The sequence below is a fragment of the Procambarus clarkii genome, chromosome 55, assembly GCF_040958095.1.
Source record: "Procambarus clarkii isolate CNS0578487 chromosome 55, FALCON_Pclarkii_2.0, whole genome shotgun sequence".
Classification (NCBI taxonomy): Eukaryota; Metazoa; Arthropoda; class Malacostraca; order Decapoda; family Cambaridae; genus Procambarus; species Procambarus clarkii.
The window spans coordinates 11,799,627-11,810,090 of NC_091204.1; positions in this window are offsets into that span (position 1 = coordinate 11,799,627).

Below are 10,464 nucleotides of genomic sequence, written 5' to 3' on the forward strand. Positions count from 1 at the left end.
AAAACCTTGTTCCTAAATGCTACTCCTGATCTGAAACTCTCCATTGATAGATGTAATAGAACCCACGAGCACCACAACATAAATAAATATGTTTGATATAAATTGACAGTCATGCTAATATAATTGCCAGTAAGGTTTATGTAATTCACCTTAATATAATTGCCAGTTTGGATAATATAATTGACAGAGGATTATACGAATCAGGATAATATTATTGCTAATCAAGCTAATATAACTTGGAATCAGGCTTTTTCACCCACAGGGTTATTGATCAATGGAACTGACTACCCACCAATGCCATAACTGCCAAAATGTGCTGAATTTCAAAATATACCTGGAAAAAATCAAGGAAAATTGGGGGGGGGGGAAGGGAATCTTCAACAAGCTGCCAGCTTCCCGTTTTTATTGAGGCAACTAGGGTTAGTGGCCCTCAGGTAAATCGGGTAAAATATTATTCCAAGACAATTACAGCATAACTGATAAAGTTAGGCTAGAGTAATATAAATTTCTGGTAAATTTAGAGTGATGTAAATTTCTAGAGTAATATAAATTTAAATTTCATATTAACTTGACTGACAGTTATAAATGCCAATCTGCCTTCAATAAACTCTTCAGTGAAATATTTATAATCAAAAGTATTATTCATAAATATGCCTAAACAAAAAATATAAAATAGACATCAGTTTGCATATGAATCTGATGAGAAAATTCCTTGATTAACCTACATTTCCCTATCAATCAAATGGTCTCATCTTAAGTACGTCTCAGACTGTCTTCTTCACCAGCACCAATGCTAAATAATATTACAACAATAATGTCCATATCTTAGCTACAGAGCATATTACATTTTAAATAAATTTTCACAGAGAACAAAAACAGAAAGCACATTATTATTTACATAAATATGAAGAAAAACATTTAAAGCTTTGATTTATCTTTGCTAAACTAGAGATATTTCTATACTTATAAGCAATTTTGAATTTTCCTATAGTGACAGCTTCTCTAGTTGTTGCTTGGTCATCTAACTTTCATAAAAGAACAATATAATAAAATATCTTGATCTTTACCTTTCATGGTGAAGTGTATTTCTTAAACAAAATAGAATTACCTTTGAAGAACATCCAACTGACATTGTGATAGCACACTGTTAGATTAAAGTTAAGTTACTATACCTGTATGTGCCTCATTATCCTTCAACATTCTCTTAATTACCTTCCACACTCTAAGTGTTTAGCCTATTATCTGCATGTATCATTTTGTGCCTCTTCATATCACTAAGACGACTGAATCTCTTCTCACACTCTGGACACTCGTGAGGCTTGTCACCTGAATGCACTAACATGTGAGTCTTCATATGGTCAAGACGACTGAATCTCTTCCCACACTCTGGACACTCATGAGGTTTGTCACCTGAATGCACTAACATGTGAGTCGTCATATTTCCACGTTGACTGAATCTCTTCCCACACTCTGGACATTCATGAGGTTTGTCACCTGAATGCACTAACATGTGCCTTATTATAGTTCCACGTTTTCTAAATTTTTTGCCACACTCTGGACACTCGTGAGGCTTGTCACCTGAATGCACTAACATGTGCATTATTATTTTTCCACGTACTCTAAATTTTTTGCCACACTCAGCACATTGAAAAGGTCTCTCATCCGCATGCACCATCCTGTGAGTCTTCATATGGTCAAGACGACTGAATCTCTTCCCACACTCTGGACACTTGTGAAGTTTATCATCTGAATGCACTAACATATGAGTCTTCATACTTCCACGTTGACTGAATTTCTTCCCACACTCTGGACATTCATGAGGTTTGTCACCTGAATGCACTAACATGTGCCTTATTATACTTCCACGTACTCTAAATTTTTTGCCACACTCAGCACATTGAAAAGGTCTCTCATCCGCATGCACCATCATGTGCCTCTTCATACTTCCAAGTTGACTGAATCTCTTCCCACACTCTGGACATTCATGAGGTTTGTCACCTGAATGCACTAACATGTGCCTTATTATATTTCCACGTGCTCTAAATTTTTTGCCACACTCAGCACATTGAAAATGTCTCTCATCCACATGCACCATCCTGTGAGTCTTCATATGGTCAAGACGACTGAATCTCTTCCCACACTCTGGACACTTGTGAAGTTTATCATCTGAATGCACTAACATATGAGTCTTCATATTTCCACGCTCACTGAATCTCTTCCCACACTCTGGACACTCATGTGGTTTGTCACCTGAATGCACTAACATGTGAGTCTTCACACTTCCAGGCCAGGGGAATACCTTCTGACACTGTGGACACTGGTGAGTCTTCATCTTCTTTATGACAGGTGCAGTTTGTGTGAAGGTTTTCTCCCCCGGATGTTGGGAGAAGCGTCAAGGCTTGAGTGTTGTTTCTTAGAGTTAGACTTGATGTGAGCACTTGGCGGTCAATGGTGGTGCTTCTTCTTTATGATAGGCGCAGTTTGTGTCAAGGTTTTCCCTTAATGCTCGTGCTGGACATCACCGGCTGGCGCGCTGCTAAGATGGCGGCGGTTGTTTACCCTCTCATCACCTGAGCGTTCCAATGTTTTTGTCTGGTTCCATATATCATTTTTCCTACTTATTTTAGTTTATAACTGGTCATTTACAATTAACACTTGTATTTATATTCATGTTTTTCAATCAAAGAATGTACTTGAAATGGTTTCTTTAAACATAAAGCCACACGATTATACTTTTTGAAGGAAATAGCTTTCCCATACTGGATGCACTACATGCGCAGATTGACCAACAGGAGTTTCATATTCACTTTTATTTATATATATATATATATATATATATATATATATATATATATATATATATGTGTGTCGTACCTAGTAGCCAGAACTCACTTCTCAGCCTACTATGCAAGGCCTGATTTGCCTAATAAGCCAAGTTTTCCTGAATTAATATATTTTCTATAATATTTTTCTTATGAAATGATAAAGCTGCCCTTTTCACTATGTATGAGGTCAATTTTTTTTTATTGGAGTTAAAATTAACGTAGATATATGACCGAACCTAACCAACCCTACCTTCTTGAGGTTATCTTGAGATGATTTCGGGCCTTTAGTGTCCCCGCGGCCCGGTCTTCGACCAGGCCTCCACCCCTAGGAAGCAGCCTGTGACAGCTGACTAACACCCAGGCACCTATTTTACTGCTAGGTAACAGGGGCATAGGGTGAAAGAAACTCTGCCCATTGTTTCTTGCCGGCGCCTGGGATCGAACCCAGGACCATAGGATCACAAGTCCAGCGTGCTGTCCGCTCGGCCGACCGGCTCCCCAACCTAACCTAACCTACCTAACCTAACCTAACCTATCTTTATAGGTAAGGTTAGGTTAGGTAGCCAAAAAAAGCTAGGTTAGGTAGACGAAAAAACATTAATTCATGAAAACTTGGCTTATTAGGCAAATCGGGCCTTGCATAGTAGGCTGAGAAGTGAGTTCTGGCTACTAGGTACGACATATATATATATATATATATATATATATGTTGTACCTAGTAGCCAGAACGTCGTACTCGGCCAACTATGCAAGGCCCGATTTGCCTAATAAGCCAAGTTTACCTGAATTAATATATTTTCTCTAATTTTTTTCTTATGAAATAATAAAGCTACCCATTTCATTATGTATGAGGTCAATTTTTTTTAATTGGAGTTAAAATTAATGTAGATATATGACCGAACTTAACCAACCCTAGTGTTACAACCCTGGGTTCTCCAGTGGAAACCAGAGGTCAAAATTGAGCTATTAAACTTTCTGGTAGTACAGTTGAGTGCATCACGAGCGGCAATTATTTGTATCTTCCCTGCCAGACGTAAGACTATTCTAGTTTCTCAAAGAGCATTTAAAGACTGAGCTGGGGGGTTGATTATTAAATAATAACATAGGCACCAACTTTGCTTACTAATACTTTCTAATCGTTTGTAAAGTAACAATAAGTTGCATAGGGGAAGATCTTTAATGTGCTTAGCTGCACGATCAATTAGGCTCCTTCCGGCACCACGACATGCGGGAGGCCTAGCTTGTCGCTAGGAGCGTTCTTCTCTGGCTGGCATTCGTGGGGACGAGACCTACTCTGTGGCTGCACCCCTACTCTCCTCCCTTCTCCTCTTACTTATTTCCCTTACCTTAAGTTCCTGTACCATTAAGTTAAGTACTGTATGGTGTTTAAGTGTGCCTACTCTGGTAGTAACGATTGGTGAGACCTGGGGGTAGTATTTGCCAGTGTTTGGGTACCCCTAAGTGTTGTGTTTTGTATTAGGGTACCACGTGGTGTCTCTACCCTAAGCTGCATCCAGCTTCAGTGCTTATCCAGTAGTACTTTACCCTAGCTTGTTCTTAGTGTAAACCTTGTATCCTGCCTAAGTGGACGAAGGCTTTTTAACGTAAGGTAGTGTGGTAAAGTTATTATTATTATTGTTATTGGTGTGAGTGTATATGGGGGTTGTTAAGGGGTAAATAAATAAGTACATGAATTATAGGAGTATTCCTTCTTCCTGTGTGGGAGTGCATTGATCAACCCTTAGACTGACATATATGGTCTAGTAGCAAGGTATTATTACTGTGGATAATTTATTTTGGGGGCCGGGCCTTTTAGCTCTCCCATATTTGATACTCTGTCTTCTAACTACCCTTACCCCTTAATAGTACCAGTGCCCCATAGCAAGCCCACCACACACATATTATTTATAACAGGGTGCCTAAGTTATCCATCAATGGATAACTAGGCACCCCGCAGGGAGATGTCCTCAGTCCTACCTTATTTAATATCTTAATAAACACGCTCTTGTTGATCGTGTTACTGAAATTAACTGTCAAATTGGTATAAAAATGCTTAGGCTAACTCATCCTAACCCTTGCACAGAAGCCCTCCAGAATTTCTTTATTGAAGGTCAGCATTGTTCCAAATGGATTACTAAAACTGGAACTGAACTCAAAATGTATCAGCTTTATAATTTGTACCAAGAGAAACCAGAATGCGGAATGACCTTCCCAACCATGTTAAAGACTGTATCTCTCTCAACCAGTTTAAGATAAAAACGAAGCTATACCTAATAAATTCCCTGTAACCTACCTTACTCCTCTATTGTCAACCAATGTCTGTTTTTTTTTTTTTTTTAAATGACGCTGTTTGTCGACTGAATTGTATTTGTGCTGCTTTTTCAGCCATGTTCTCCTCTTTTTATCTCTTTTTTATTTGTTCTCAACTCATTTTATTCTTTATGCTCAATTAGTATTAAGCTTTAGTCATTTAAGTTTTTAATGCCCGAAACGCTTTGCGTAATAGTGGCTTTAGGCATTGTATGTACTAGCCCTATCTATAAATTCATCACTCTTTGTAAAATCTCTTGTATGTATGTACCTTACCTAAATAAACATTTGATTTGATTTGATTTGAGAAACAACATCGACACTTTCCTGCACCGTGGGAGATTAACCCTTTCCAATTTTAATCCCTCCCTTTCCACCCAAGAAGCAAATTAGAGGGCAGCCCAAGCTTCGTCTTGAGGCAAAGCTCAACGCCTTAAGCCATATTGATGCTCTGTCCACAGAGCATTCTCTCTCTCAAATCATATACACTGATAGTTCCCTACACCGCACCACGGGTGCAGTTGTTCTGACAATGGGCGATGGCTTGTACTTTGAGTGGGGAGTCCGTATACACAACTGGGCCTCTACCCTTCAGACTGAACTATTTGCCTTGATCCTTGCACTGAAATGTGTACAAGTCTCCAAACTTGATACATTAATTGTAAGTGACTCATTATCATCCTTAAATGCTCTCAACTCTTTAAGACATAACTGTAACGTGCTCGTGTCCGAAGCTAGACACAAATACAACAAAATTATTAAGGATGGTAACAGAGTCCATTTCATGTGGTCTCCATCTCATGTTGGCCTCCGAATGCATGATAGAGCTGATAAGTTAGCCAAAGAATCTGCCTTTAAAGGAGCCGTTGAGTGTAACCTTGGATTGTCAATGAGCAATCTGAGAGCAGCAGTACACCGAGAAATTCAACAAGATCTTGTATATCTGAGGCAAAGTGAAATCGACACCAGTAATTCCATCTATCATCATACTATCATGCAATTGGAGCGACACATCTATGGTTCATCCAATAAAGTCACACCTTCCCTGATATCCTTAAAAAAAACAAGAGTAACGCCAGTCCATTAAGGAGGCAATCCGGCGGACATAAACAATCATAGACCAATATCAAATCTACCCATTCTATCAAAAATATTTGAAAAAAATTATTTACAAACAGCTCTATTCCTACCTCGTAAAATTCGACATACTCAGCCCCTGCCAGTTTGGCTTCCGGTCCCAAAAGAGCACCAACGATGCAATCATTAGTCTCCTTGACGTAATCTACTCAGCCCTTGACAAAAATGAGTTTCCGATTGGACTCTTCATTGACCTAAGAAAAGCCTTTGATACTGTTAATCACAACTACCTCCAGCATTATGGAATCCGAGGCCTTGCCCTCGACTACATCCAATCCTATCTTAGTGACAGACACCCCAGCAAACACAGAACGTTTGTGGACGTTTTTAAATGGTTCCACAAAGGTAATACTGTAACTTTTGACATAAATACGTATATCTGATGTTCTTAAAACCAAAGGATATAACTAAAAACATTTATTCTTGAGACACAGTTTTTTAAGATTTATGTAAAAATTTAAAAATAATAGTAAATGCTATGGAATTATAATGTTTTCATGCTTTATATTTAAGAATAAATAATTTTCAGTCAACATTTAGTTTTTTTTGTTTACTTTCTGTAAAGCTATCCAGTTTACGTTCTTATAACTTAAATATAACATTTATATGACGTCAGTATAACGTTATTTACACGACATCATTACGTTATTATGATGTTATATTAACGTATAATTCCTGTGTGAAAACCAGAATATATATTGAACTTTATGTTTTAAACCTTGTAAAGTTATCATAAAACTTGGAATAAGACGGTAAGCATGCTTTACTTATGAAAATATACAAACAAATCAACAAAAACATTTTAACATAAAAAACATGAACATAACATAAATTAACTGCATGCATGGGAGTTAATTGGAACTCTGTAATATTGCATACATGAACCTTAAGGTACAAACCCAGTGTATTTACACATGCAGTTCTTTCCTAAATCTAAATTTTTCCAATTTTTACACTTTGTTTCGAGTTCTGTCTTGTGTTGCTACTTTTAATACCCCATTAATGTCCCCTTTGTTATGTCCATTCATCCCATTGTGCACCTCTACCATATGTCACTCCTAATTCTTTGCTTTTCTAGAGAATGTAATATAAGCTTTGACAATCTTTCTTCATATGACAGGTTAACAGGTAGAACAAAGATTACCATTTATATATGGATAACTATTATAAGTCGGTTTGAATGAGTGAATTGCTGCTTGAAGATAGGTATATACACGTGTGGTACTATCAGATTGCATCGTGGTGAGCCTAAAACACTTCAGATCCAAGCAAAGCGTAAAATGCCAGCAGATACAATTGTGAACACATTGATACCAAAATGAAAGACATATGACGAGAATTGAGGTAACCAAAGTGAAAAGAGTGTTGACATTACATTGCACTAGAGTGCTCCTGGATTACTTTCTCTGTTTTGTGCGGATGGTCCGCCGTGCTTTCATCACGTCAGCGGGTGGAGCACGCTGCTGTTTTTTACATTTCATGCATATATTCCGGTTGGAAATTCTATTGCGAACACATTGATACCAAAATGAAAGACCTAGGATGACAATTGAGGTGACCAGAATGAAAAGAGTGTATACATTTTATCGCTCTTGTGCGCTCCCTGGTAACACGCTCTCGCTTTCTCTGTTTGTTGTGGATGGTAAGCCGGGCTTTTGGAGTTTATATGCCTTTAGTCCTGTAGAGAATTCTATTGCGAACACATTGATGCTAAATTGAAAAACCTAGGATGAGAATTGAGGTAACAAAGTTGAAAAGGGTATACACTTTTCAGTATTATCACGCTCTCTAATGTAATGAGAGTTGCCTGAGGGTGGCTCAGCTTTCTTTTTCTGGTACCCTTGGCCTACATTCATCTTGTCGGCGGGTGGAGCGCGCTACTGTCTTTGACATTATATGCACATAGTTCTGTTGGGAATTCTATTGCGAACGCATTGATACCAAAATGAAAGACATAGGACGAGAATTAAGGTGACAAAGTTGAAAAGAGTATACACTTTTCAGTATTTCCACACACTACCAGGGAATGTCAAAAAAAAAAAAAAAATGGAGAGAGTGGAGGGGTAACTTGCCCAAAACGCGAAAGTGTTTGGGGAGATTAACTTTCGTTCAATACTATTATGCAAGAGGAGCGACACATCTATGGTTCATCCAATAAAATCAGCAGACTTCTAGATGTTACTACTGCTCGGCTTAGACTCGGTTACAAGTATTTCTGGGAATTCTCATTATCTGCCGATGTAGACCTGACCAAATGTTAACTGTCAACAAAATTATTCGCACACCCTCCGTCACTATGTGATAGTGAATTCAGAGACAATTCTATAACCAATGTACCAACGATGTGTCAATATTTCATTCAAAATGATCTGGTATAAGAAATTTTAGCCAAATATCCCCAGTTTGCTAACTGTAAGTAGTAACAAAGCGATTGTAACCTATCCACCGCTGCCCACTGGATGGGGGGCGGTGTGCAGGACAAACATATCAATTGTGACACTAGCTCTCCACATATGTCAGTTGCTTAATTTAGAAACTGTACTTGTGATCGATCTCGAACCCATTGTTGATGTGACGACTTATACTGAATTTTGTAACTAGCTCATAAAGATTGTAACTTGCTTAGCTAAATGAATTGTGGGGTTCAGTCCCTGAGCCCATTATGTGCCTCTGTAACCCTTTCCACTACCGCCCACAAGATGGGTATGGGGTGCATAATAAATGAACTAAACTAACTTTAAGGCATCCTGAAAGAAAGCTTGGAGGGCTTGAAAAATTGCAGAACGAAGCCGTGAGGATAATCCTTGGGTGCCTTCGTACCACAAAGATACTTAATATGAGAAAGGAACTTAATATTCCGAGCGTTGTTTATCGTGTTACTGAAAATAACTGTCAAATTGGTATAAAAATGCTTAGGCTAGCTCATCCTAACCCTTGCACAGAAGCCCTCCAGAATTTCTTTATTGAATGTTGAAAACAACCCTCAAGTTGACTATTTCCGTAACAGCATGCACTCCTGTATGCTAATCCCCACAATCACCAAGCCCACCCGAGTCACTCAAACATCTGCCACTACCCTGGATCACCTTTGGACTAATATAACAGCTCCCCTTACATCTGGGGTAATTTATGACAGAACAACTGACCACTATCCTACTTTCCTCATAGCAAACATTGACACATCACCACCAGAAACCAAAAAACTTTCATTCAGGCTACATAGTGAATCAGCTTTAGGCAATCTCTCTAATGCACTTCACAATTTTAACTGGGAATCTGAATTTAATAATTCACAGGATATAAACTCATCAACTAATCTCTTTCTCTCCAAAACTCTAAGCCTCTACAACACTCACTGTCCCCTCCTTACCAAACAAGTAACTGATAAAAGAAAAAATAACCCGTGGCTCACAAGTGGCATAATTAAATCAATCAACAAAAAACATGAATACGAAAAGAAATTTAGGAGTGGCCTAATTCCAATGGAAGTAGTTAAAAGGTACTCATCAGTGCTTACCAGTATCATAAGAAAAGCAAAACTTTCATACTATGAGACTAGATTCAAAGAAGCAAAAGGCAACATGAAAAGCACATGGAATACCATCTCTAACATCCTGGGAACTAAACAACACTCCCACAACCAGATAACACTCTCTAAGGATGGCCTTACACTGTCATCTGACTTAGAAATGGCGAATGAATTTAATAGCATCTTTTCATCGATTGGTGCTAACCTTGCAAGTAAAATCCCACAGACTCAGACACATATCAACACATATCTCTCAGGCAGCTATCCAAACTCTCTTCTCCTCTCACCAGTCAGCCCGTCAGATGTTGTGTCCATCATACACTCACTAAAAACCAAAGCTGGGAACATCAGTGAAATCCCATCCATTGTATACAAGAGCGCCTCCCATGCCCTTGCACCACCTATAGCTCTGCTGTTCAACAAATCCCTTGAGTGTCATACCTTCCCTGATATCCTTAAAAACGCAAGAGTAACGCCAGTTCATAAAGGAGGTAATCCGTCAGACATAAACAACTACAGACCAATATCAAACCTACCCATACTATCAAAAATATTTGAAAAAATTATCTACAAACAGCTCTACTCCTATCTCGTAAAATTCGACATTCTTAGCCCCTGTCAGTTAGGCTTCCGCTCTCAAAAGAGTACCAACGATGCAATTAT